Genomic DNA, 26,712 nt, shown 5'->3' with positions numbered 1-26,712 from the left:
GTATTCCCATCTCTTGAAGAATTTCCCACAGTTTGGTGTGGTCCACACAGTCAAAGGCTTTGGCATAGTCAATAAAGCAGAAATAGATGTTTTTCTGGAACTCTCTTGCTTTTTCCATGATCCAGCGGATGTTGGCAATTTCATCTCTGGTTCCTCTGCCTTTCTAAAACCAGCGTGAATATCTGGAATTTCACAGTTCATGTATTGCTGAAGCCTGGCTTGGAGAATTTTGAGCATTACTTTACTAGCATGTGAGATGAGTGCAATTGTGTGGTAGTTTGAGCATTCTTTGGCATTGCCTTTCTTTGGGATTGGATTGAAAATGGACCTTTTCCAGTCCTGTGGCCACTGCTGACTTTTCCAAATTTTCTGGCATATTGAGTGCAGCACTTTAACAGCATCATCTTCCAGGATTTGAAATAGCTCAACTGGAATTCCATCACATCCACTAGCTTTGTTCATAGTTATGCTTCCTAAGACCCACTTGACTTCACATTCCAGAATGTCTGGCTCTAGGTCAGTGATCACACCATCATGATTATCTGGGTCATGAAGATCTTTTTGTACAGTTCTTCTGTGTATTCTTGCCATCTCTTCTTAATATCTTCTGCTTCTGTTAGGTCCATACCATTTTTGTCCTTTATCAAGCCCATCTTTGCATGAAATGTTCCCTTGGTATCTCTAATTTTCTTAAAGAGATCTCTAGTCTTTCCCATTCTGTTGTTTTCCTCTATTTCTTTGCATTGATCACTGAGGAAGGCTTTTTTATCTCTTCTTGCTATTCTTTGGAACTCTGCATTCAGATGCTTTTATCTTTCCTTTTCTCCTTTGCTTTTCACTTCTCTTCTTTTCACAGTTATTTGTAAGGCCTCCCCAGATAGCCATTTTGCTTTTTTTGCATTTCTTTTCCATGGGGATGGTCTTGATCCCTGTCTCCTGTACAATGTCAGGATCCTCTGTCCATAGTTCACCAGGCACTCTATCTATCAGGTCTAGTCCCTTAAATCTATTTCTCACTTCCACTGTATAATCACAAGGGATTTGATTTAGTCATACCTGAATGGTCTAGTGGTTTTCCCTACTTTCTTCAATTTAAGTCTGAAAGGAGCTACCCCATGCCCGAGGAGCAGCAGCTGCGTGGGCGCGGGAGGGCCGAGAGGAGCTACTCCATGTTCAAGGTCAGGAGGGGCGGCTGCGAGGAGATACCCCTTGTCCAAGATAAGGAGCAGTGGCTGCGCTTTGCCGGAACAGCTGTGGAGAAATACCCCACATCCAAGGTAAGAGAAACCCAACTAAGATGGTAGGTGTTGCGAGAGGGCATCAGAAGGCAGACACACTGAAACCATAATCACAGAAAACTAGTCAATTTGATCACAAGGACCACAGCCTTTTCTAACTCAATGAAACTAAGCTATGCCGTGTGGGGCCACCCAAGACGGGCGGGTCATGGTGGAGAGGTCTGACAGAATGTGGTCCACTGGAGAAGGGAATGGCAAACCACTTCAGTATTCTTGCCTTGAGAACCCCATGAACAGTATGAAAAGGCAAAATGATAGGATACTGAAAGAGGAACTCCCCAGGTCGGTAGGTGCCCAATATGCTACTGGAGATCAGTGGAGAAATAACTCCAGAAAGAATGAAGGGATGGAGCCAAAGCAAAAACAATACCCAGTTGTGGATGTGACTGGTGATAGAAGCAAGGTCTGATTCTGTAAAAAGCAGTATTGCATAGGAACCTGGAATGTTAGATCCATGAATCAAGACAAATTGGAAGTGGTCAAACAGGAGATGGCAAAAGGAAATGTCGACATTCTAGGAATCAGTGAGCTAAAATGGACTGGAATGGGTAAATTTAACTCAGATGACCATTATATCTACTACTGCGGGCAGGGATCCCTCAGAAGAAATGGCATAGCCATCATGGTCAACAAAAGAGTCCGAAATGCAGTACTTGAATGCAATCTCAAAAATGACAGAATGATTTCTGTTCGTTTCCAAGCCAAACCATTCAATATCACAGTAATCCAAGCCTATGCCCCAACCAGTAACGCTGGAGTAGCTGAAGTTGAATGGTTCTATGAAGATCTACAAAACCTTTTAGAACTAACACCCAAAACAGATGTCCTTTTCATTATAGGGGACAGGAATACAAAAGTAGGAAATCAAGAAACACCTGGAGTAACAGGCAAATTTGGCCTTGGAGTACAGAATGAAGCAGGGCACAGGCTAATAGAGTTCTCCCAAGAGAATACACTGGTCATAGCAAACACCCTCTTCCAACAACACAAGAGAAGACTCTACACATGGTTATCACCAGATGGTCAACACCAAAATCAGATTGATTATATTCTTTGCAGCCAAAGATGGAGAAGCTCTATACCATCAGCAAAAACAACACCGGGAACTGACTGTGGTTCAGATCATGAACTTCTTATTGCCAAATTCAGACATCTTTATAAGTGATACTAAACTTGCATAGTGCATATACTATATAGGTCATAATTATAGTACTCTGAGAATGAGGCTTTTAAAGAGCTACAGACTCTTTTGTTCCCCTCAATGGCTTATAGGCTATTGATTTTCATTTGAAATTGATCAGTTATCTTTCAGAGCTAACAAATAGCTGGAGAGTAGACAAAGGGACTAGGACAAATTACAAGGTTACAAAGCTCCCTGTTCTTGGTACCATTCTGCTATTTGTGGGGAGGGCATACATGTTCCCCAGATTTCTTCAAGTCTTCGATTAATTCCAGTTTTGGATAAGTTTTTTTTTTTTTTTTTGCAAGTTTTCTTATTGCTTTTATGGAGGAAAGAATTTTCAGAGGGCTGTGCTCCATAACTTTTGCTGATGTTCTCAACTTTCTTGAGTATATTTGTGGCACGGATGTTAATACATGCCAGCAAGAGCTTATGGTCTAGCTGGAGAGAGAAAGAATATGTTCAAGTATTATAGAGCAATGGAGAATGTTTTAGAGTCTTGCTACTAAATTGTTGTCTAAGGGCCAGCATCATCAATAGCATCCGAAACTTATAAGGAGGACAGAATCTCAAGTCTCTCCCTATATCTACTGCATTTTAATATTTTAGCAAGATCCTTACGTGACTCATATTCACATTGAAGTTTGATATGCATTAATGTCATGGACCTCTTGCTAGGTTAAGCAATGCCAGATGCTGCTACCCACAACTCTCTATCGCAATCTTAGTGGCTTAGCACAATACTTTTATATTCAATTTCGATGGCTGGGAGCTGTCCACTATCTGATGGCACAGAGATCTAGGCTCTTTTTACTTGGTGACACTATCGTAGAAACACGTGACTCCCAAGTTTTCTACTTAAAGAAAGAAAGAAATGGAGCTAGCATGCTGCCTCTTAAATGCCTCAGCCAAGAAGTGGCACAGAAAACTTATTCTCACGTCTTTTGGCATGAACCATTCACACAGCTCCAACTAGCTGCAAGTAAGTTGGAGAATGTAGAGATGGTGTGCTTGGATTATTTTTGGAGCATCATTTCTGTTACTCTCCTTCAGAGAGTTTCATATCATCCAATAAGGATATTAGGACGAAGGATAAGTCCATTCTTAGAGGAATCCTAGAAAAAAGTTATAAAGAAAGTCTATCTTTGGTTTAGGGCTTAGAAGATAGATTGACTCTAAAAGTTAAACCAGCAGAGAAAGGTAGATATGAGAGAAAGAAAGGAGAGCATTGTTGGAGGAAGGCATCAACATTTGTTCAGAGGGAAAGATATGCTGAAGATATTTCATGAAATCATCTGTGCTCACTATAAACTTGAAAACAAGTATTGCAGGATAGCTTCTTTTGAATTTGATTTGGGTAGACTGAATGAGTTGGGATTGTGAATTCTAACAGGCAATAACAAGTAAATTATAAGTGAAATTATATCCATATCCATCTGCCCAGGAAAGAACAATGGGATAGGGATTAATGAATGTAGACTGGACCTTTGGAGACTGCCTATCTAATCCCTACTGTATTAGACATTCACTCTGGGGTTTGAGGTCTGACTGTTAACACTGCTGAGCTTTCAGGGAGTGTCAACCTAGATGAGCAGTTTGTAAACCAGCAGTCCTTGACCCTGGCTGCAGATGAAAATCATCCACAAAGCTTGTAGAAAGTTCCAGACCAAAGGAAACACTCTCTGGGGATGTGGTTGAGACATCTGTATAAATTCTCGATAAAGAAACCCTGGTGTGTCCCAGTGGGCTTCAAACTCTAATGTGCCTATAGATCATGTGAGGATCCTGTGAACGTGAAGATTCTGAGTCAGTGGGTCAGGAGTGTGACCTGAGATTTATTTATTTTTATTTTTGGCTGCCCTGGGTCTTCGTTGCTGTGTGCGGACTTTTTGTAGTTGTGGCGAGAAGGGGCCACTCTCCTGCTGCAGTGCACACGTTTCTCATTGCAGTGGCTCCTTTTGTTGCAGAGCAGGGGCTCTAGGGTGCAAGGGCTTCACTCGTTGTGACGCTGGGGCTTAGTTGCTCCAGGGCATGTGGGATCTTCCCAGACCAGAGCTTGAACCCGTGTTCCTGCATTGGCACGTGGATCCCCAGTCATTGGGCCAGCAGGGAAGTCCTAGATTCCGCACTCCTAACAAACTCCTAAAAGATGCTGAGGCTACTGGTTCTGAATCCATTGAGGCCTGAATCATGTTAAATAATTCATCGATTTTAAAAGTTTTTTTTTTTTCTTCCAACTTCCCCAGATTGGGGAGCGATTTTGGCATTGTCTAGGAGCAGGCTGGGTGGGCCCAAGCAGAGAAGCCTCTAGAGGAAGAAGTGAAATGTTTGCACTCAGAGGCTAATCCATTGCCTCCTCCCGGGTATCAGCAAGATGTGTGAGCTGGCGCTGCTCATCTCTCATGTCAACACTCCTCTTACACTGAAGGCAGGCAGTGCTGCCTCTGGGGATGTGAGACAGACTGATCAAAGATCAGAAGGAGCCAGAGTTAGGTCATGAATCAACACACACTGTGCTGTGCCCCTGGTGGATGAAGACAGGAAGAAGCGTGAAACTGGGAAAATCATAGGCAGGAAGCACCCGGAATCCAGCCAGTCACTTTCACATGCATTATGCCAGTTCATTCTTGATCAAAAATACCCTCAAAGTTGGCATTATTACCTGCATTTTCTAGATTAGAAAATTGTGACTCGCAGAAGGTAAATGGCTTATCAGCCTGGAAAACATCTACATGACACCCAAATCCATCTTTTCTTCATGAAAGCGCACTACAAGTGTCTTAAATCTTTTTTTAATATTTATTTTTATTTATTTGACTGCAATGGGTCTTAGTCATGGTACTCAGGATCTTTAGTTGCAACATGCAAACTCATATGGGATCTAGTTCCCTGACCAGGGATTGAACCCAGGCCCTCTGCATTGGGAGCACAGAGTCTTAGCCATTGGACCATCAGGGAAGTCCCAAAAGTGTCTCATATTTTAAGTCATGTTGATACCGGGTAGAGGAACTGGGGTGACACGTCATCCACTTCTGAATCATTTTATCATGGACATGTTGGACCTGTGGTCCACCTACAGCTTCTTTCTAGTATTTTCCATCCTGTGCAATTAATCTAATGATATGGAAACAAGAAGAAACATTATAAATGGAAGCTGTGCAAAAGGAGGCAATGATAGCCCAAGAATTGTGGAGAATTGTTTTCTTGGTTCTTCCCATCTTTCAGAGTCTACCATCATGAAGGTGAGGAAAAGGAAATACATCCAATGCAATATAATTTTGATGTATTGAACATGGGGGTACATGTGTCCTTTTGAATGACAGTTTTTTCAGGATATATGACCAGTAATGGGATTACTAGTCATATGATTGTTTTTAGTTTCAGTTTTCTAAGGAAACTCCATACTGTTCTGTACAGTGACTGTACCAGTTTACATTCCCACCAACAGTGTCAGAGGTTCTCTTTATTCCACACCCCCTCCAGCATTTGTTGTTCGCAGATTTTTTGATGATGGCCATTCTGACTGGTGTGAGGTCAATACCTCACTGTAGTTTTGACATGTGTACACTTTTTGTTGTTGTTCAGTCCTTAAGTCATGTCAGACTCTTTGCGACCCCATGGACTGCAGCATGCCAGGCTCCTCTGCCCTCCACTGTCTCCCAGAACTTGCTGAAATTTATGTCCTTTGAGTCAGTGATGCAATCTAACCATTTTCATGCTCTGCTGCCCTCTTCTCCTTTTGCCTTCAATCTTTCCCAGCATTAGGATCTTTTCCAGTGAGTCAGCTCTTTGCATCAGGTGGCCAAAGTATTAGAGCTTCAGCTTCAGCATCACTCCTTCTAGTGAATATTCAGGGTTGGTTTCCTTTAGGATTAACTGGTTTGACCTCCTTGCAGTCCACAGGACTCTCAAGAGTCTTCTCCAGCACCACAGTTTGAAAACATAAGGATACTTGATCTTATGTGTATATATATATTTTAACCTATATACTAGCTGTCTCAATCATCTGCTGGGACAATGCTTGGAAAACTTTTCCTGAATGGGCTAGATATGTTTTAGGCTTTGCAGGTCATACTCAGCTCCATAGAAAATTTGTACATTGAATTGGTGTGTCTGTGTTTTGTTAAAACTGTGTTTACAAAAATAGACAGTGGGATAGATTTGGTTCCAGGCTGTAGTTTGCTGACACCTGCTCTAAGAGATCGGAGAAGGTGATGGCACCCCATTCAAATACTCTTGCCTGGAAAATCCCATGGGCAGAGGAGCCTGGTAGGCTGCAGTCCATGGGGTCGTGAAGAGTCGGACACGACTGAGCAACTTGACTTTCACATTTCAGTTTCATGCATTAGAGAAGGAAATGGCAACCCACTCCAGTGTTCTTGCCTGGGGAAGCCCAGGGACAGGGGAGCCTGGTGGGCTGCTGTCTACGGGGTCGCACAGAGTCAGACACAACTGAAGTGACTTGGTGGCAGCAGCAGCTCTAGGAGATAAGTCCTATGAAGACCTTGTCTTGTCTCCAACAATATGCCCAGCATTAAAAGTCAGTGCTTAGTATCAAGTGGCATGTAATAAGCTTACCTATTTATTTATTATTATTATTAGTTTTGGCTGTGCTAGGTCTTTATTGCAGTGTGTGGGCTTCTTTAGTCATGGCATGGGAGCTTATTTGCCCCACAGCATGTGGGATCTTAGTTCCCTGAACAAGGTTCAAACCCACATCTCATGCATTAGAAGGTGGATTCTTAACAACTGGAAGAGGGAAATCCCTAATAAATTTAAGTAAATGAGTGATTGAATGAATGAATAACGTAATGAATGAATTCACTACCTCAGGGGGACACAGGAAAACACAGGAGAACATAGACAATGAAAGAAGTAAGTTGTAGGCTTCTGAAGCTGAAGTCCCCCCTTCTAAGACAGTGTGCTATCTCTTCTGTCATGACTTGTCACAATTCTTAAAAACAGATTTTTTTTATTTTTAAAGTAGGGTAAGACTGGAGAGAGCCCAGTAGAGAGAGATGGTTAGATCATTTCTAGCAGATTAACTCAAGTCCCTAATGGATCTTAAATCTTTGTGAAAAATTAGAAAAATGGAATCCTCTGTCTCAGAGCCTTGCCCAGAATTATTATGTTGTAGCATCAAGCATCAAGGCTATTTTGGAGCATGGGGGAAATGGCCTAGTTATCATTCCTTGCATATTCCTTGAGAATTGAGTAAATACCATGGCCTTAAGAACTCAGAGCCTTAGGTCTTAGATCAAAAGTTGGTTTGTGTTGACTAAACAGACTGGGCAATATAATCAGCCACCCCAGAGAGGAAATGAGACCAGTCTGGGGCCACTGAGAAGATGTGAGGATAAGTGGATAAGACCAGTGGCAGCTGGTAGATTATTTCTCCTTGAGAGTAACTCTCACCCATGCCTCTTCTGGCCAAGACAGACATCATCACTCTAGGTGACTGTAAAATGGGCATAGAAGCAGTTGTTGTTTAGTTGCTAAGCCATGTCTGACTCTTTGTGACCCCTTGAACTGCAGCACACCAGGCTCTCCTGTCCTTCACTATCTCCTGGAGTCTGCTCAAACTCACGTCCACTGAGTCGGTGATGCCATCCAGCCATCTCATCCTCTGTCACCCCCTTCTTCTGCCTTCAATCTTTCCCAGCATCAGGCTCTTTTCCAATGAGTTGACTCTTCCCATCAGAGGGGGCAAAGTATTGGAACTTCAGCATCAATCCTTCCAATGAATATTCAGGGTTGATTTCCTTTAGGATTGACTTGTTTGATCTCCTTGCTGTCCAATTGACTCTCTAGAGTTTTCTCTAGCACACGCTTCAAAAGAATCAGTTCATCAAGTCAGGTCTTATAATGATGCTGTTTTCATGAGGCTGCATAGTCCCTGATCTTGGGAGCTTACGTCTATGTAACAATTCAGTCATCAGCAATTCTGGGGCATCACAATGGCCTAACAAGACTTTATTTCATGAAGATTATTCTTCACTCTTTCAGGAAGACTTATTTGAGGGACTTTCTGAGAATCTTTAGGTTCCGCACATTAGGGGTTTGAGAAAAATAGGGCATTTGTTTGCAGAAACATTCCTGCCATCTGGGAGAGGGCATTTTGGAAAATAATGAAGTTTCTGTAGGTCCAGTAAGTTCAAAGATGCAAACGTGAGGCATACTAATGAAAACCTGATGGAATTGGAGACCCAGAGAAAGGACGAAGAGAGACAAGAGGAAGAAGAAGTAACTGAGGAACTAAAGAGATCCACAATGCTAGAAATGGCAAGGGAATTATCTTTATTTGATGAGGCACTATTAATTTTTGAGAATTATTCATGAAGGATGCAGGAGCCATTCAGAATGCAATCCAGTGCTACTGTGTTATCTATGATGAGAAAAAAGAACTACTACTAAGATATCACTGGATTGTTTTTTCAAGCGAGTAGATAGAATTGAATCCAGTGAGGAATAGTACCTGTGCCATCAATGTCAGGCATGGGTGAAATTTCAGCTTGCCCTCCACCTCCTATTGCTGATGACCCTTCAGCTCTACCATCTCCTACCTCCTCTCCCTCCTCCAGTCAGCAACTTTTCTTGTCTGTCCACTTGACGCCAGCCCCTGTACACAAGCTGTTGTATTGTACTACTGTACTTTCAAGGTACTATACTGTAAGATTAAATGCTTTTTTATTTTTGTGTTTGTTCTTTCTGTATTATTTGTGTGAAACGTACTAAAAACCTATTACAGTACAGTACTATATATAGCCAATCATGTTAGTTGGGAACTTAGGCTAACGTTGTACTTACGAACAAATTAGGCTTACAAACTTGCTCTCAGAACAGAACTCATTCATATGTAGGAGACTTACTGTACAAGGAGGGTATGTGGACCTGTGCTGCCTCCAGGAACCTAAGACTAAGCAAGGAAGGGCGGGTAACATATGTCATGGGCTAGTGTCCGAATTCAATTCTGTTCAGTTCAGTTGCTCAGTCGTGTCCGACTCGTTGTGACCCCATGGACTGCAGCACACCAGGCCTCCCTGTCCAATACCAACTCCTGGAGTTTACCCAAACTCGTGTCCATTTAGTTGGTAATGCCATCCAACCATCTCATCCTCTGTCATCCCCTTCTCCTCCTGCCCTCAATCTTTCCCAGTATCAGGGTCTTTTCAAATGAGTCAGCTCTTCACATCAGGTGGCCAGAGTATGGGAGTTTCAGCTTCAACATCAGTCCTTCCAATGAACACTCAGGACTGATCTCCTTTAGGGTGGGCCGGTTAGATCGCCTTGATTTTCTGCAAATTAACTCTTGGAGGAGTTTTGTCCCTCAAAACAACTATCTATCTAAAACACATACACAATCATGGCACAACTCTAATGCTGAGCTTCACTGACCTCTGGTTAACTAACAGGTCACATCTAAAGTCCTGAGCTTGGCCACTGGGCCTCTTTGTGATCCAGTCCCCACTTACTCTCCACTTTTACCTCTGACCTTGCTGTTTCCTGCCTCAAACTTTTTGCTTGTGTTGTTTCTTCTGTCCAAATTATCTTTCCCTTCTCTTTTGCATGGTGTTTACCTCTTCATTTTTTTCTTTTCTGTAAAGTCCCGCTAACTCACCCAATCATGATTGCTACCTCCCTTCCTGGGCTCCTTAATAACTTTATTTTTATTTTTGGTTGCACTGGGTCTTCACAGTAGTGTTCAGGTATCTCCTGTAGCAGCGCATGGGCTGCACAGCACTCAGGGTTCAGCAGTCACAGTTCATGGGCTCTAGAGCATGGGCTCAGTAACTGTGCTTCATGGACTTGATTGCTCTGAGGCACGTGGGGTCTTCCTGGACCAGCAATAGAATCTGTGTCCCTTGCATCAACAGGCAGATTCTAATCCAATGCACCACCAGGGAAATAAATAACTTTATTAATGGTCTATTCTGATTTTGTTGCCCGGATTACAATCTGGGAATTCCATCAGGGCAAGGACTGGGGCAGTTGTTCCTGCCCTGATGCCTGACAGGCTTTTAATAAATGTTTAAGGTGAATGAATGAATGAGTAAATAGATGGACTCTTGCTAGAATGTGAGCTCTCAGAAGACAAAGGACCAAGCATTTTAACTCATGCATTGTCTGAATTTTACAGTGTCCGGCAGTTAAGAAAAATGCAGTTATTACTTGTTTATAAAATAAATAGGCTATTGAAAGAACATATCTTCCTTCTGCTAGTAGAAAAGTCTGGATGCTCAGGGGAGAGTAGCTGCCTTGAATAGAGACACTTCATACAAGCACACTGTGCACAAATGTCACCCTAAGTCAGTATTTCAACCAACTTCAACCCAAGACCCTTGTGGCATCCCTTAATTGATCACCTTTAATTCATTAGCCTGGGGCAGTATTGGTTAATGCCAGGTTGTCATGGGGCAATTATTGGTTGAACCCCTCTTGTTGCCCAAAGTATCCTAGTTTGGAAGATAAGTTGTGTGCTATGTGATAGGCATACATTATATGTGCATGCTCGTGCTCAGTCGCTCAGTCATGTCTGACACTTTGTGACCCCGTGGACTGTATCCCACCAGCCTCCTCTGCCCATGGAATTTTCCAGGGAAGAATACTGGACTGGGTTGCCATTTCCTTCTCCAGGGAATCTTCCCAACCCAGGAAGCGAACCCGTGTCTCTTTTGTCTCCTACAATTGTGGGCATATTGTTTACCACCAGTGCCACCTGGGAAGCCCAGGCATACATTATAGGTCTCAAGTTATTAATGTTTCCACAAAGCTCGAATGTGATAGCACTGGAAGATGGCAATGAGGTGAGAATGATGAGAAAAGTGGCCACAAATTAAAATGCATTGAAGCATCACTAGGTGAGCAAAAGGAATTGCACAGTGACAGTATGTGTGTGTTTGAGGGCTCCAGCAAAGGTTTCACAAGAGAGTCTGGCATTTAAGAAGAGCCCTGATGAATGAAGGATGGGTCCAGCTTCTTACATTCCCCGAAAGCATCTAGACAGTCTTTTCCTGGCTTGTGCTGGTTTTCTCTCTTGCTCTTTTTTCCCCCTTTTTTTGCTAAGTGTCCTCACCCTCAAGAATGTCTTTCCTCCTTTTATGCACTTGAATGTTACTCATTCTTTATGATCCAGATTGAGTCCTACAGTTCAGGGCATCCCACAGTCGCACTGATTCTTATATTCTTAAATGCCTGTAGATCTTAAATCCTCTTCAGTTGGTTTGCCACTTAACATATGGTGCCTTTTAACTTTCATTGCCATGTGCAGCATCTCCCTTAACTCTAAGCAAAAGGAAAATCTGCTAGTGAGAATCCGAAAGGTTTGGCTGGGGGAACAGGCGATGGAAGCCAGCCCTCTTGGAATGAATATGGGAAGAATATGGGACTGAGATTCAGCCCAAAGCAGGAGGAATGGCTCCTTCCTGGTGACTTGGGGCAGTAGACTTTCCATGGATGTACAGGGAGAAAGGAAGGAGCCACACGAGACTCTAAGGTAGACTTTCCTGGATTTCCTGGAGTTACCTTGGATTGAGCAACCGTTGAGTATATGGCTCCAAGTGATGGTGGCAGAAGCCCTTTCCTGTTGCTGACATAAGAAAGCACTGGTTTCTTCCAGGTCCTACTCATACCCAAGCTCTGCCCAAGGTAGGGAGGTCTAGGAATGGTAGGCTGTCCAGAGGCACAGGTGCGATGATGGAAGGGAAAGCAGGTAGACTCTTCTGGCTGCTGACGTAGGGCAGGGATGTTCCCATGAGGCCCATAGATTCTTCAGGAGCAACGGACAGTCACTGATGGACAGTATCAATGAGAGACCACACAGGAGAGGAAGAAACAGCTCCAGAATAATTTCCTTATTTTAATTCAGAGAAAAAAGTTGGAGAGGCTGAGATACCAAACACTTGGGCTGAAATGAATGAATTCCCTGATGTTAGTTCGAAGCCGGTGATCTGGGAAACACCTATATTATGTTAGTTCAAAGCTGGTGATCTGGGAAACACCTATTAAATTACATGCTTTTCTTTATTTTTTTTTTTTCTGTTTTCTTCCTATTTCCTCCTTTCTCTCATTTCCTTCCTCCCTTTCTTCCTTCCTTATTTCATTCCTTCCTCTCCCTCCCTTCCTGCTCTCCTTTCTTCTTTCCTTCCCTCCTTTTCTCCTTTCTTTTTCTATCAGTCGACTTCAACTTGAATATATGTCCTGGAAAGAATTAGCATCTAGATGTAACCATTTGTATCACCACAGTATTTATCCTGATGCTCTGAATTTGGTAGGTCACAGGTGCTTAATATATGCTTTCTGATTGAATGTTGGGCTGAGAATGTTCGATAGATACTTTCTTTGCCTGAATCACTCTTGAAACGCAGACATCGGACATTAACCATGGCTCCTTGATTATGTAAGAGGGGAAAAAAACCCTCATGAACAAGAAGTCAGGGTCTAGAACCCAAACAGTCTGAACAGAAGAGAATACCTAGAGTTAGGAAGCTGGCTGGGCACAGTGCGTCTTCCTTGAGCAGAACACAGCATCCATCAGGTCACCATGGGCTCTTGCATGCATGTGTGCTAAGTCACTCCAGTCATGTCTGACTCTTAGTGACCCCATGGACTGTAGCCCACCAGGCTCCTCTGTCCATGGGGATTCCCCAGGCAAGAATACTGGAGTGGGTTGCCATGCCCTCCTCCAGGGAGTCTTCCTGACACAGGGATGGAACCCGAGTCTCTTAGTCTTTTGCATTGACAGGAGGGTTCTTCACACTAGCACCACCGGGGAAGCCCAGTCATGGGCCCTTAGATAGCACCAAAGTGGCCAGTTAAGGGACGGAGAAGGAAAGTAAGAGAGGAAGATTCACGATTCTTTTGATTTTATTTTGTGCATGAATTGGGAGATGGTGACAGAAACTTCTGTTTGGGAATTGGTTCATGTGTGGCTACTTTGACAAGTTTCCAAATCTCTTTCTCTTGCTGCTGCTTCTGTTAAGCCATTTTGCCATCACCACCATTGATCTTCTAAGCTCAGCCCTCTAAGTGCTTTTAAAATTCAGACACCATTCTGGACTACAGAAAGCAAGGGTATACTCATGAACCCCTTCCTTTCTTCCTGACACCTCCATGGGTGGAATTTCACACTTACAGCAACTTTCCAAAGTGTGGGTGGCCTTTTCCACTTTAGAAAGAGCTTCTCTTTGGATGGCCTTGACTTAGACTTCCTGGTAGACCAGGTCTGGCGGAGGCTGGAGATCCTGGCCCAGCTGGTCTCCAAGGACATGTTAGGAAGCACCGACTTCAAAGTTTAGTTTAAAAGCAGCATCTTTAGAAAAACATACCCCTCAAGAATCTGATTTTTCCCCCAAGAATGAAGAAGAAAAGCACCACAAATCCTCTTTCTTTACAGCCTTCAAGAAGTTGTCTTAGAGGCATTGCTTGCTCAGGACAAAGACACTGATATTGCATGAATCACCTGCTACCCTTCTGTCTAATAATTGTAAACTACATTTTCCTCAATTGTCCATGCTTTGCCTGTCTCTATACCTTTTGATATGCTATTCCTGCTTCACAAGACATGCTACTCCCTTATTCCCTTGGATAGGCCTATTAAATACCTAACTCTTCTTTCCAGAAGCACCCAACCCAAGAGCACCTCCTCTGTGAACCCCTCCAGGCTTTCTCCCCAGATATGTGTCAAACTACTTTCTCTACTAATCTTTAGTTAGTAGAGAAATAATATTTATAAAAAATAATAGTAGATAATAATATTTAATATTTGATTCAATAATTAAACAGTAATTGCTGCATGCCAGGAACTCTGCTAGGAACTGGAAAAAATAATGAAATGAGATATAGACATAGAATCTTGTGGTCAAGATTCTTAAAGCTTATCTCTGGCTGTATAGTTGAAATGATATGCTTGTATATTTGTTCTGTGCATAAGAGGAGCGGGGGTCTCTGGAATATGGCTGTTTGGGTTCATATCCTGGCTCTACAACCATGTAAGCTGTAAGACTAGCAATCTAAATGCTCTGTGCCTCAGTTTCCTTATCTGTAAAATGGAAAATTCATATCACCAGTAGGGCTGTGATGAGAAATAAGTACATCAACATTTACAAAACACTTAGAACTGTGCTTGAAATTTACTAAGCCCTTTTTAAATTTAGTTATTATTTTTCTAAAGTCTCTTTCCCTTGGGGTAGGCTCCTGATATTATTTTTTGGGTACTCCAAATACTTAATGTGTAGAATGTAGCATACAATAAGTGCTTAATAAATATCTGTTCAATGAATGAGCCATTATATAACAGACTAGTTTTAAAAAGGAAAGACACTAATTCATACATCTCTTCCAAGGCAGGAAATTCACTATTTGTTCCCTTAAGACACTCGGCTTTGACAGCCATGCATGAAACTGTATTAAGCCTCGAGAACTTTCCATCCGCTCCGGTGGCTGCTATTGATTTTACCTACTGAGATATTTGGCTCCTTCATAAAATGAGAAATTATTCACAAACAAAACAGGAAAACAGTCTTTTAATGCTTATATCTACAATTCACATGTGATTTAACATTTTTTTTTTCCTTTTGGATAGGAATGAAATATCTCTCTCCGTTTTGGATAAGAGTGAAAAATGGCTCCAAATCAATTGGTTATTTGGTCCATAGTTATTTCAGAAGATGTATGGAGAAGAGAAAATAATTTTATAAACTGATTTTGCTTGAAAACAGCAGAAGATTGGATTTCCTCCCCGACTCAGCCAGAAACCCAGATTTTTATGTTTCGGGGTTTGTTGTAATGGAATTTGCCAGTTAACTAGGTCAAACATTTAGCTTGAATCACCTTTCTGCTCTGCCTAATGATTACTTAGGTAAACTGGCTAACTCAATTACTTTTTTGGAATAGGAGGAGAGTTTTGGTTCAATGAGAGCAATGCCATACCCTGCAGGGATCTAAGAGCCTTCTCTGCCTTTTTACTTAATAACTTATTCTTATTGGGATCAAAGTCTTTTGTTAATACCATATAAGCCTGTCACTGATCCAAGTGTTCCCCAAAGTTCACAGACAGCCAGGTATTAGGTATCACAATGATACCTAATATATCATTATTCTCTCTGCCCTTTAATAATATCCTACTCAGGGCTTCCCTGGTGGCTCAGTTGTAAAGAATCTGCCTGCCAGTGCAGGTGACACAGGTTCAATCCTTGGTTCAGGAAGATCCCACATGCCACAGGGCAACTAAGCCCGTGCACCACAACTGTTGAGCCTGTGCTCTAGAGCCTGGGGGCCGTAACTACTGAAGCCTGAGTGCCCTGAAACCTGCGCTCCGCACCAAGAGAAGCCCCCACAAAGAGAAGCCCATGCGCGACACCTAGAGAGTAGCCCCACTCACTGCCAGAGGAAAGCCCGCGCAGCAACAAAGAGCCAGCGCAGCCAAAAATAAATGAATGAGTTTAAAAATTATTAAAAAATAATAATATCCTAGTCATGCTACCGATTATCTAGCACCTTTCACATTTCAGGTCTTTTCCATGCGATATATCACTTAATTCCCATGACAGTAGCCCAGAATCATCTTCGTGACAATCTCAGTGGCTTATCACACTAATGCTTTGGTAAAAATATGTATTTCACTCATGTCTCAGTTCAAGCACATGCTTCTAGGGTGGCTTCCACAGGGATTCAGGGATCCAAGCTTCTTCCATCTAGTAACTCTGTCCTCCCCCAGGACACTGAAAAGCTCCACTGGACCCTTCCATTTACTGGGAGACCAGAAAAGAGTGTAACAGGTTGAGTTGTGTTCTCCATGCTTGAGTCCTAACCCATTAGCTGTGGAGGTGACCTTCTTTGGAAATAGGGTCTTTGCAAATACAATGATGATATAAATTAAGATGGGGTTATACTAGAGTAAGGTAGGTCCTACATCCAATGACTGATGTCTCTGCAAGGAGAGAAAGGTTTGAAGATTCAGGGACGACCCAGGGAAGCAGGCCATATGATGACTGAGCCAGAGATCAGAGTAAGCCAAGAGCTGTTGGCAACCACCAGAGTTAGGAAAGAAGGCTTTCTTGATTATCCAGTGGTTAAGAATCCACCTTGCAATGCAGGGTACATGGGTTTGATCTCAGGTCCAGGAAGATCCCACATGCCACAGAGCGACTAAACCCATGTGACTCAACTACTGAGCCTGTGCTCTGGAGCTTGTGAGTCACAACTACTGAAGCCCAGGTGCCTACAGCCTGTACTCCACGACAAGAGAAGCTGGCGGTGGCAACAAAGAGGAAGCCCCGCTTGTTGCAACTGGAGAAAGCCCGTATGCAGCAGAGAGGACTCAGCACAGCCAAAATAAATAAATAAATCTTAAGAAAAAGAAGTTAGGAGAGAGACATGGAGCAGATTCTACTGCAGGGGGGACAAGCCCTACTGACACCTTGATTTCAAACTTCTAGTCTCCAGAACCGTGAAGAAATACTTTTGTTTTAAAAGTTACCTACTTTGTAGTATGCTTTAGAGCCACCTAGGAAACTGATTCAAAGGGGTGCCTACTGTGGATTCCTCCGACATTTTAAAGATGTCGTTTCGTCACCTTCTGGCTGTTTCCAGTGTGTGATCTGCGGTCTTCCTTGTTTTTGTTCTTTTGCACACAGTGTTTTTCTCTGCCTTTAAGATTTTCTGGTTTTAAGCAATTTGATTATGATGTGACAAAGTAGTTCTGTTTATGTTTCTTCTGCTTGGGCTTTTTGAGCTTCGTGGATATGTGGTTTTATGGTTTTCATCAAATTTGACTGCTTAAGTTTGTCCCACAGTTCATGGAGGCTTTGTTTATTTTTAATTGTTTTTTCTGTGTTTAGTTTTGGATAGTTTCTATTGCTATGTTTTCAATATCACTAGTATTTTCTTCTGAGAGCTCCTCTAATCTGCCATTAATCCCACTCAGTGTTTTTCTCATCTTGATATTACACTTTTCATCTCTAGAAGTTAGATATTGATATTTTAAAATACTTGCCCTATATTTTACTTAGTAAGTTCAATTTTTCCTTTAGCTTCTTGAGCTTATGGAATATAGTGTATACCTGCTTTAATGTCTTTGTCTACCAATTCTATGATCGCTGTCACTTCTGGGTCAGTTCTATAGATTAATTTCTCTCCTCCTAGGCTGTGTTTTCCTACTTCTATGCATGATTGGTAATTTCTGATTGGGTGCTACACATTGTTAGTGCTGTGATTTTACGGGGTGCATTTCTATAAATGTTTTTGAGTTTTGCCCTAGGGTTTGATTAAATTATTTGAAAACAGGCATCCTTTCAAGTGCTTAGTTTAAGCTGTGTTGGGTGGGACCGTACAAGCATTTAGTATACGGCTAATTTTCCCCAACTATTGAAGCAAAATATTTCTTGGTATTTTGATGTCCTTTAAATGTTGAAGTTTTTCAATAGGCTCTGTTCTGTACACCTGCTAATCTATTCAGGTGATTCTTTCATTGGGCTCATACATGTGTGTGTGTATGTGTGTGTGTGTGTGTGTCTTTATCACAAGCAGGCATACCTCATTTTATTTTGCTTTGCTTTGTAATACTTCACAAATACCACCTGTGTTTTACAAATTGAAATTTTGTGGTAACCCTATGCTGAACAAGCCTATTAGCATCATTTTTTTTTTTCCAATAGCATTGGCTCACTTTGTATCTCTGTGTCACACTTTGGTAATGCTCACAATATTTCAAATGTTTTCATTATTATTAGATTTTTTATGGTATTCTGTGCTCAGTGATCTTTGATGTTACTACTTTGGCTCATTAAAGGCTCAGATGATGGTTAGTACTTTTAGCAATAAAGTAGTTTTTAATCTTAATTAATGAATTTGGCTGCCTCGGGTCTTAGTTGAGGCACACAGCGTTTCACTGTGTCATGTGGGATATTGCGGTGTACGGACCCTCCGGTTGTGAGACACAGGCTCTTCAGGTGCGGCACATGGGCTTAGCTGCTCTGCGGCATGCTGCTGGATTTTAGTTCCCTGACCAGAGATTGAACCCCTGTCCCCTGCACTGCAAGATGGATTCCCAATCACTGAACCACCAGGGAAGTCCCGGCAATGAAGCATTTTTAAATTAAATTGGTTTTGTTTTTTTTTTAGACAATACTGTCACATACTCAATAGACTACAGTGTAATGTAAACATGACTTTAATATGCAATGGGAAACCAAAAAATTCGTTGTGACTTGCTTAAGTGCAATATTCACTTTACTGCCATGGTCTGGAACTGAACTTGCAATATTAGGAAGTTTCCCTCTCCTGTCCCACAGGACGCTAGCTCTTGGAATCCCCTGGTACCAGGTATGTTTGTACATGGCCTGATTAATATTCAGTTTAATATTTGGTGGGGATGTTCTGTACACATCTGGAGCTTTCTCTGCATGCAGCTTTCTTTTCTCCCGTATTCTTCCCTGCAATCTCTAGCCACTTTAGCTTTTACAGACATCTAGCTCTGTCACCTCAACTAAGAGAGAAAGCTGCACTCTGCCTGAATTTTTCTTCCTATGCCATGTCTGGGAAACTTCCCCCAGGCAGAAACCTGGAACAATTGTAGGACTTAACCTTTTTTTTCCTTGTCTCTTAGGAGTCACAGGCCTTTGTTGCCTTATGTCTACCGTCTTGATTGATTCTGGGTCGTGTTCTTTGCCAAGTTTTCAATAGTTTCAAGTGAGAGGTGAATGTGGTCCTGTTCCACCACTTTGACTGAACTCTGTGGTGGAACAAGCAGGGTCAGAAACTCCTTAACACACTTCCCATTGGTGAGTACGGCCTATGTTCACTCCACATACAACCAGGCAGGCTTTGTTACTGCTTGGCCAATAGAAAACGGCAGAAGTAGTGATGTGCTAGTTCCTGGGCCCAGAGTTTAATAAGAGAAGGGCAGCTTCCCTCTCCTGTCTCATAGAATGCTAGTTCTTGGAATCCCGTGTTACGAGGAAACCCACCACCCCAAAGAGAAGTTTGTGGGGAAAGAAACATAGGCACTGGCTTCTCAGCCATGTGAGGGATTGATCATGGAAGCACATCCTCTCTAGCCCCAGTCAAGCTGTCCTAGCAGACGCCACATGGACGAGAGAGAATTGTCCCTTAGTCCTGCTCACATTACAGAGGTGTGAGCAGAGTCAATGAGTGCCGTTGTTTCCACCTGCTATGTTTTGGGGTCCTCTTTTTGCTTTCATATTTTATTTTTTAATTAATTGAAAATTTATTGAGGTATAGTTTATTTACAATGTTGTGTTAATTTCTTCTGTACAGCAAAGTGACTCAGTTATGTATACCTTTTCTTTTCCATTATGGTTTGTCACAGGAGATTGAATATATATCCCCTGTGCTATGCTGTGCATAAGTGAAAGCTCAGTTGTGTCCAACTCTTTGTGACCCCATGGAGTGTAGCCCACCGGGCTCCTCTGTCCATGGGATTTTCCCAGCAAGGATACTGGAGTGGGTTGCCACTCCTTCAGGGGATCAAACCCATGTCTACTGCATTGCAGGCAGATTTTTTTACTGCTGAGCCATTGGGAAGCCTATGCTTCACTGCACATTCAAAAATTATTTTTTTTAAGTTTTTTTTATATGGACACTTTTTAAAGTCTTTATTGAATTTGTTACAATATTACTTCTGTCTTATGTTTTGCTTTTTGACCAGGAGGCACCTTAACTCCCTAACCAGGTATTGAACCCACACCCCGTGCATTAGAAAGCAGAATTTAATCCTTGGACTGCCAGGGAAATCCTATAAATTGCTTTTCTTTGCCTGAATCTCTCTCAGCTCCTGGGGGAGCTTTGCATAATCAAGAGAGTCAGTTTACAAGGTTGGGCTGATAGAAGGAGACAATGAAGTAAAGTAGACCCCAAAGTGGGGGTACATGTGATACTGAGAGTAATGGGAAGACAAGTCCAAAAACTAGTGAAAAGAGCCTGAATGTGCCACGAAATATTAAGGGATTCAAGATCTGGAGGGCAAGGGGTAAAGCTTGAGGTGGTCCTGGGAAAATACCTACAGCCGGCTCTGTAACTTGCTCTGGGTCAGCTCTATTTGAAAGCTCAGGGCTGGGATTAGTATTTCATTAACATATTAATATTAATATATTAATATTTTCATTTTATAAAAATATGTTATTAATATTTTTACCTGGCTACCAGGAGTCTCACTTGGGCTCGTGGAGATTTGGAAAGGAGGCCCCAGGCTTCAGCCGATTGCCTGAGATGCTGTGATGGTTAGTTTTCTGTGTCAGCTTGGTAGCGTATCCAGTTATCCAATCTCACCCAAATCTAGGTGTTGCTGTGAAGATATTTTGAAGAGGGGGTTAATATCTATACTTAGTTGACTATATAGAAAGGAGATTTTCCTTGTTAATGTGCATGGGCCTTCTTCAATTTGTTGAAGGACCATAAAAGCAAAACTCAGGAATTAGGAATGAGAAATTTTGCCTCAAGACTATAGCATCAGCTCCTGCCTGTATATCTCTAGCCTGCCTCGTGGATTCCAGGCTTGCCAGTTTCCACATATTTCACATTCTAGCAAGGTAATGCTCAAAATCCTTCAAGCTAGGCTCAACAGTGTGTGAACCAAGAACTTCCAGATGTACAAGCTGGATTTAGAAAAGGCAGAGGAACCAGATCAAATTGCCAACATACATTGGATGATAGTAAAGACAAGAGACTTCCAGAAAAACATCTACTTCTGCTTCACTGGCTACGTTAAAGCCTTTGACTGTGTGGATCACAGCAAATTGTGGAAAATTCTTAAAGAGATGGCAATAACAGACCACCTTTTCTCTCTTGAGAAACTTGTATGCAGGTAAAGAAGCAACAGTTAGAATCAGACTTGGAACAACAGACTGCAAAATTGGGAAAGAGAGACAGTGAAGGACAGGGAAGCCTGGCATGCTGTAGTCCCTAGAGTTGCAAAGAGTTGCACAGAGCTGAGGAACTGAACAATAACAAAAATTTCCACGATTGCAATCTGGTTTTGGAAATAGATTTTTATACGTTCACACATGCACATGTCCTGCTGCTTCTGTTTTTCTGGATAACCTTGACCAATACAGACCCCACACCAGACACAGACTTGAATTCTTATATATCTGAGAATATAGCCATTAGCACTGGGATTCAGTTGCAAATATTACACGAGGAGCAGGAACCACCACCAACTTGACCTATCATGGTGGTATCAGTTAGAGCCTTGAGAGAGAAGAGCAAGTTTTCCCAGGCTGTCATCTTCATAGCTCAGCAAATCAATGCAGGCTCATCTTGGAAAGCTGACTTATTGTTCAAGAAATCCAGGAGCCCCTCAGGAGGCAGAGGCCTTTCATATTGAAGATTTATCCTTAAACTGGGTTCTAGTGATGAGGGGGACTTCTTGGGCAGGAAATTATCTGCATTGCACACCGGGGCTAGCCAATGCTCACCAGAAAGCAGCAATTTAAACTCTATGCACACACCAGTGGCCTCTGAATTAACTGCCATATCTGTGTTAAAAGTAGAGAAAGAGGTTAACAAAAATAAAGAAAGAAAGGGGGAAAAAAGGAGATGTACAGCCAGTGTCATTATGAGCAGTTCAATGAAGACATCTGCTCTATGCCCAGTGGCGGTCAGAGCCTCGATACGACAGGACTGTGTGAAGGGGATGGGGGATGAGATGCGGAAATATTATTATGCCATTCTATAAATCAACACTACATCCTCACTCTGAATACGGCAGCCAAGGCCGGCTGTCTCATCTCAACGAAGATATAAATGAAAGGGTGAAAGGGCAGTGGAGCTGATTAGAGGCATCAGGATTGAGATGGGGGTAGAGGCGAGAGGGTGAGTCCCACTGGCAGAGAGACTGTGGATGATTAGAACTGTATATTACAGAGACGCATGGAGCAGCCAGAGAGACCAAGGCAGAGCTAAATGAGGTAATGAAGGGCTCCCCAAAGGCCAAGTGGGCATCCCTATTTATCTTGCCTCCTGAAATTAAATGGCAGCAGGTTTGAGATAGATGAAAGGACATCTCCCTTAACACATAAGGTGCCTGGTTTTCAACTGAGTGTATAGGCAGCTGCCTGGCTTGTTGAGGAGGCTGCCAGGGAATTTAGACTGGGAGTGAGGAAGAAACACTCTCATCCGGTAGATATGTCTGGCTCTGTTGTTTCTCTTGTCTGAGCTTCAGCTTTTGCCTCTGTAGCCTGGGGAGTTGGGGCCCCATCTTATCAGGCCCTTCCAACTCTGAAGATCCTTGATTCTCAGCATCTGCCTGGTATGAGCTCAGGGTAGGCGTGCATGCTCAGTTGCTCAGTTGTGTCTTTGTGACCCCATGGACTGTAACCTGCTAGATTCCTCTATCCATAGGATTCTCCAGGCAAGAGTACTGGAGTGGGTTGCCATTTCCTCCTCCAGGGGATCTTTCCAACCCAGGGATCAAACCCGCATCTCCTGTGTCTCCTGCCCTGGCAGGTGGGCAGATTCTTTACCACTTTATCCCTGAGCCACCTGAGAAGCTATGAGTTCAGGGAAACCCAGTGAAAAGGCTCTGCATCTCTTCCTTCCCCACTTCACGCCCCCTACTGGGAAAAGATGGGAACATTAAGGCTGGGACATAGGTGTTGGGATAGCAGTCTTCCCAGGGGATCTTTGTAGCATCAGATTGAAGAAACCTGGAATGCTAATAAGATGGAGTATGTTTCAAGATATAAAGTCTCCTTAAGATAAACAAAAGCTTCTTTTTTCGGCCAGAGTAATTCCAACTATACTTATCAGTTTTATGACTTAAGTAAACTACCAAATTACTTATCTTCTCTAAACCTCACTTTCTTTCTTTTTAAAATGGGGATAATATAATCACCTTCCTTGCAGACAACACAGTCAAGGCACATAGCCACACAGCCAGTGTTTAGTAAATAAAAACTATTATTAAAGCTGTTACTGAAAAGACTGGCACCAAACCATTAGTAATTTGACAAATCACATTGGTATTTAGTGGTAGATTTGGAATTGAAATGCCGATTCATCTTCAAGGGAAATATGTGTTTTTCCCACTGGATCATATTGCTTTTAACAGTGGCGAAAGTTGCTCACAGTCCCAGGCAGGGTTTGATGAATGCCACATGTCTGATAAGAAGGACTGTGAGAAGTTAGGGAAGGGGAAAGCTGACTAGAGTAATCTGAGGTGGTCTTGGAAAGCTTCCTGGAGGTCATTTGAATTGGGTCTTAGTCAAGAGGAAAACTCAAGCAAAGGCCAAGGGGCATTCACAGTAGGAGAAACTGAGCAATTTACAGAGGCCAGCTGCACCCTGGAAAGCACACCTGTCTTATTGGAGTGGAGAGTTTCAACAGAGCGATGAGGATGTTGACAGTGGGAGATGGCAGATTACAGAGGGCTTTGGAGGATGGGCTGAATTTGAACATTTTCCTAAGGGAAGTGAGGGGCCATCAAGAAGACGTTGTGAATTAGAATGGGGCACGTGTGTGTGTGCATAGTCACTCAGTTTTGTCTGACTCTTTGCCACCCTATGGACTGTAGCCCGCCAGGTTCCTCTGTCCATGGAATTCCCCAGGCAAGAATACTGGAGTGGGTTTCCATTTCCTTCTCTAGGAGATCTTCCTGATCCAGGGATCGAACCCAGGCCTTCTGCATTCAGTCAGATACTTTACCATCTGAGTCACCAGGGAAGCCCAGAATGGGGCATAAGCTTCTCAAAAACCACCGAAGTATGCCTGAGAAGATTCATCTAGCAGTGGTGTTCAGGGTGGGAAGACGAGATGAGACCCAAAGAGCCAGGCCCGAGGCTCCACCCCGACAGGATGTTCTGGGTATCAGGATGGGGATGGTGGTGGGGGGACCAAGGCAAGCACAGGGCCATTTGGCAAAAGAGTAAGATAAAGAGCAGCAAAAGCAAACACCTCCTGCAGGCTCATGTGTGCTGTTTCTCTCCCAGGCACATGGAAAATCTTCACAACATCTCTAGAAGTCCCTAGGATGCTGTTTACTTTGTAACCAACAGACCTGCTCCAGCACTTCCTGCATGTGCAACTGAACCATGGCCAGTCAGCACACTAAACTTCAGTTTTCTTATCTTATAAATGGGCTAATTCTATTGATCCTGTAATATAGTTTTGAGAGTTAAGGATAATGCATGCTGTGCATGTTGCTGTGCTGCACTCAGTCATGTCCGACTCTTTGAGACCCCATGGGCTGTAGCCCACCAGGCTCCTCTGTCCATAGGATTTCTCAGGCAAGAATACTGGAATGGGTTGCCATACCCTCCTCCAGGGGATCTTTCTGACTTAGGGATCGAACTCATGTCTCCTGCATCTCCTGCATTGACAGGCAGGTTCTTTACCGCTGAGCCACCTGGGAAGCCCTAAAGATAATGTATCAGTTCAGTTCAGTCGCTCAGTCGTGTCTGACTCTTTGCAACCCCATGAATCGCAGCACGCCAGGCCTCCCTGTCCATCACCAACTCCCAGAGTTCACCCAAACTCATGTCCATTGAGTCGGTGATGCCATCCAGCCATCTCATCCTCTGTCATCCCCTTCTCCTCCTGCCCCTAATCCCTCCTAGCATCAGAGTCTTTTCCAATGAGTCAACTCTTCGCATGAGGTGGCCAAAGTACTGGAGTTTCAGCTTTAGCATCATTCCTTCCAAAGAACACCCAGGGCTGATCTCCTTTATTTTTTTAAAATTTATTTTATTTTATTTTTTAACTTTACAATATTGTATTGGTTTTGCCATATATCAACATGAATCCGCCACAGGTATACACGTGTTCCCCATCCTGAACCCTCCTCCCTTCTTCCTCCCTGTACCATCCCTCTGGGTCATCCCAGTGCACCAGCCCCAAGCATCCAGTATCGTGCATTGAACCTGGACTGGCGACTCGTTTCATATATGATACTATACAGGTTTCAATGCCATTCTCCCAAATCATCCCACCCTCTCCTTCTCCCAGAGTCCAAAAGACTGTTCTATACATCAGAGTCTCTTTTGCTGTGTCATATACAGAGTTATTGTTACCATCTTTCTAAATTCCATATATATGCATTAGTATACTGTATTGGTGTTTTTCTTTCTGGCTTACTTCACTCTGTATAATAGGCTCCAGTTTCATCCACCTCATTAGAACTGATTCAAATGTATTCTTTTTAATGGCTGAGTAATATTCCATTGTGTATATGTACCACAGCTTTCTTATCCATTCATCTGCTGATGGACATCTAGGTTGCTTCCATGTCCTGGCTATTATAAACAGTGCTGTGATGAACATTGGGGTACAAGTGACTCTTTCAATTCTGGTTTCTTCAGTGTGTATGCCCAGCAGTGGGATTGCTGGGTCATAAGGCAGTTTTCTCTTTCCAGTTTTTTAAGGAATCTCCACACTGTTCTCCATAGTGGCTGTACTAGTTTGCATTCCCACCAACAGTGTAAGAGGGTTCCCTTTTCTCCACACCCTCTCCAGCATTTATTGCTTGTAGACTTTTGGATCACAGCCATTCTGACTGGCGTGAAATGGTACCTCATAGTGGTTTTGATTTGCATTTCTCTGATAATGAGTGATGTTGAGCATCTTTTCATGTGTTTGTTAGCCATCTGTATGTCTTCTTTGGAGAAATGTCTATTTAGTTCTTTGGCCCATTTTTTGATTGGGTCATTTATTTTTCTGGAATTGAGTTGCAGGAGTTGCTTGTATATTTTTGAGATTAGTTGTTTGTCAGTTGCTTCATTTGCTATTATTTTCTCCCATCCTGAAGGCTGTCTTTTCACCTTGTTTATAGTTTCCTTTGTTGTGCATAAGCTTTTAAGTTTAGGTCCCATTTGTTTATTTTGGCTTTTATTTCCAATATTCTGGGATATGGGTCATAGAGGATCCTGCTGTGATGTATGTCGGAGAGTGTTTTGCCTATGTTCCCCTCTAGGAGTTTTATAGTTTCTGGTCTTATGTTTAGATCTTTAATCCATTTTGAGTTTATTTTTGTGTATGGTGTTAGAAAGTGTTCTAGTTTCATTCTTTTACAAGTGGTTGACCAGTTTTCCCAGCACCACTTGTTAAAGAGATTGTCTTTAATCCATTGTATATTCTTGCCTCCTTTGTCAAAGATAAGGTGTCCATATGTGCGTGGATTTATCTCTGGGCTTTCTATTTTGTTCCATTGATCTATATTTCTGTCTTTGTGCAAGTACCATGCTGTCTTGATGACTGTGGCTTTGTAGTAGAGCCTGAAGTCAG

At 42.6% G+C, this 26,712-nt stretch overlaps 1 non-coding gene across 1 annotated transcript; it reads right to left on the bottom strand.

Moving 5' to 3' along the window:
* Positions 1 to 5,363: 5,363 nt before the first annotated feature.
* Positions 5,364 to 5,436, bottom strand: TRNAG-CCC (transfer RNA glycine (anticodon CCC)). The gene has a single exon. It is a non-coding gene; the product is annotated as a tRNA-Gly (tRNA).
* Positions 5,437 to 26,712: the final 21,276 nt, after the last annotated feature.

This window comes from Bos taurus, chromosome 21 (assembly GCF_002263795.3).
Source record: "Bos taurus isolate L1 Dominette 01449 registration number 42190680 breed Hereford chromosome 21, ARS-UCD2.0, whole genome shotgun sequence".
Classification (NCBI taxonomy): domain Eukaryota; kingdom Metazoa; phylum Chordata; class Mammalia; order Artiodactyla; family Bovidae; genus Bos; species Bos taurus.
The sequence above is the reverse complement of the archived record's forward strand: the minus strand, read 5'-3'. Positions and strand labels throughout refer to the sequence as shown.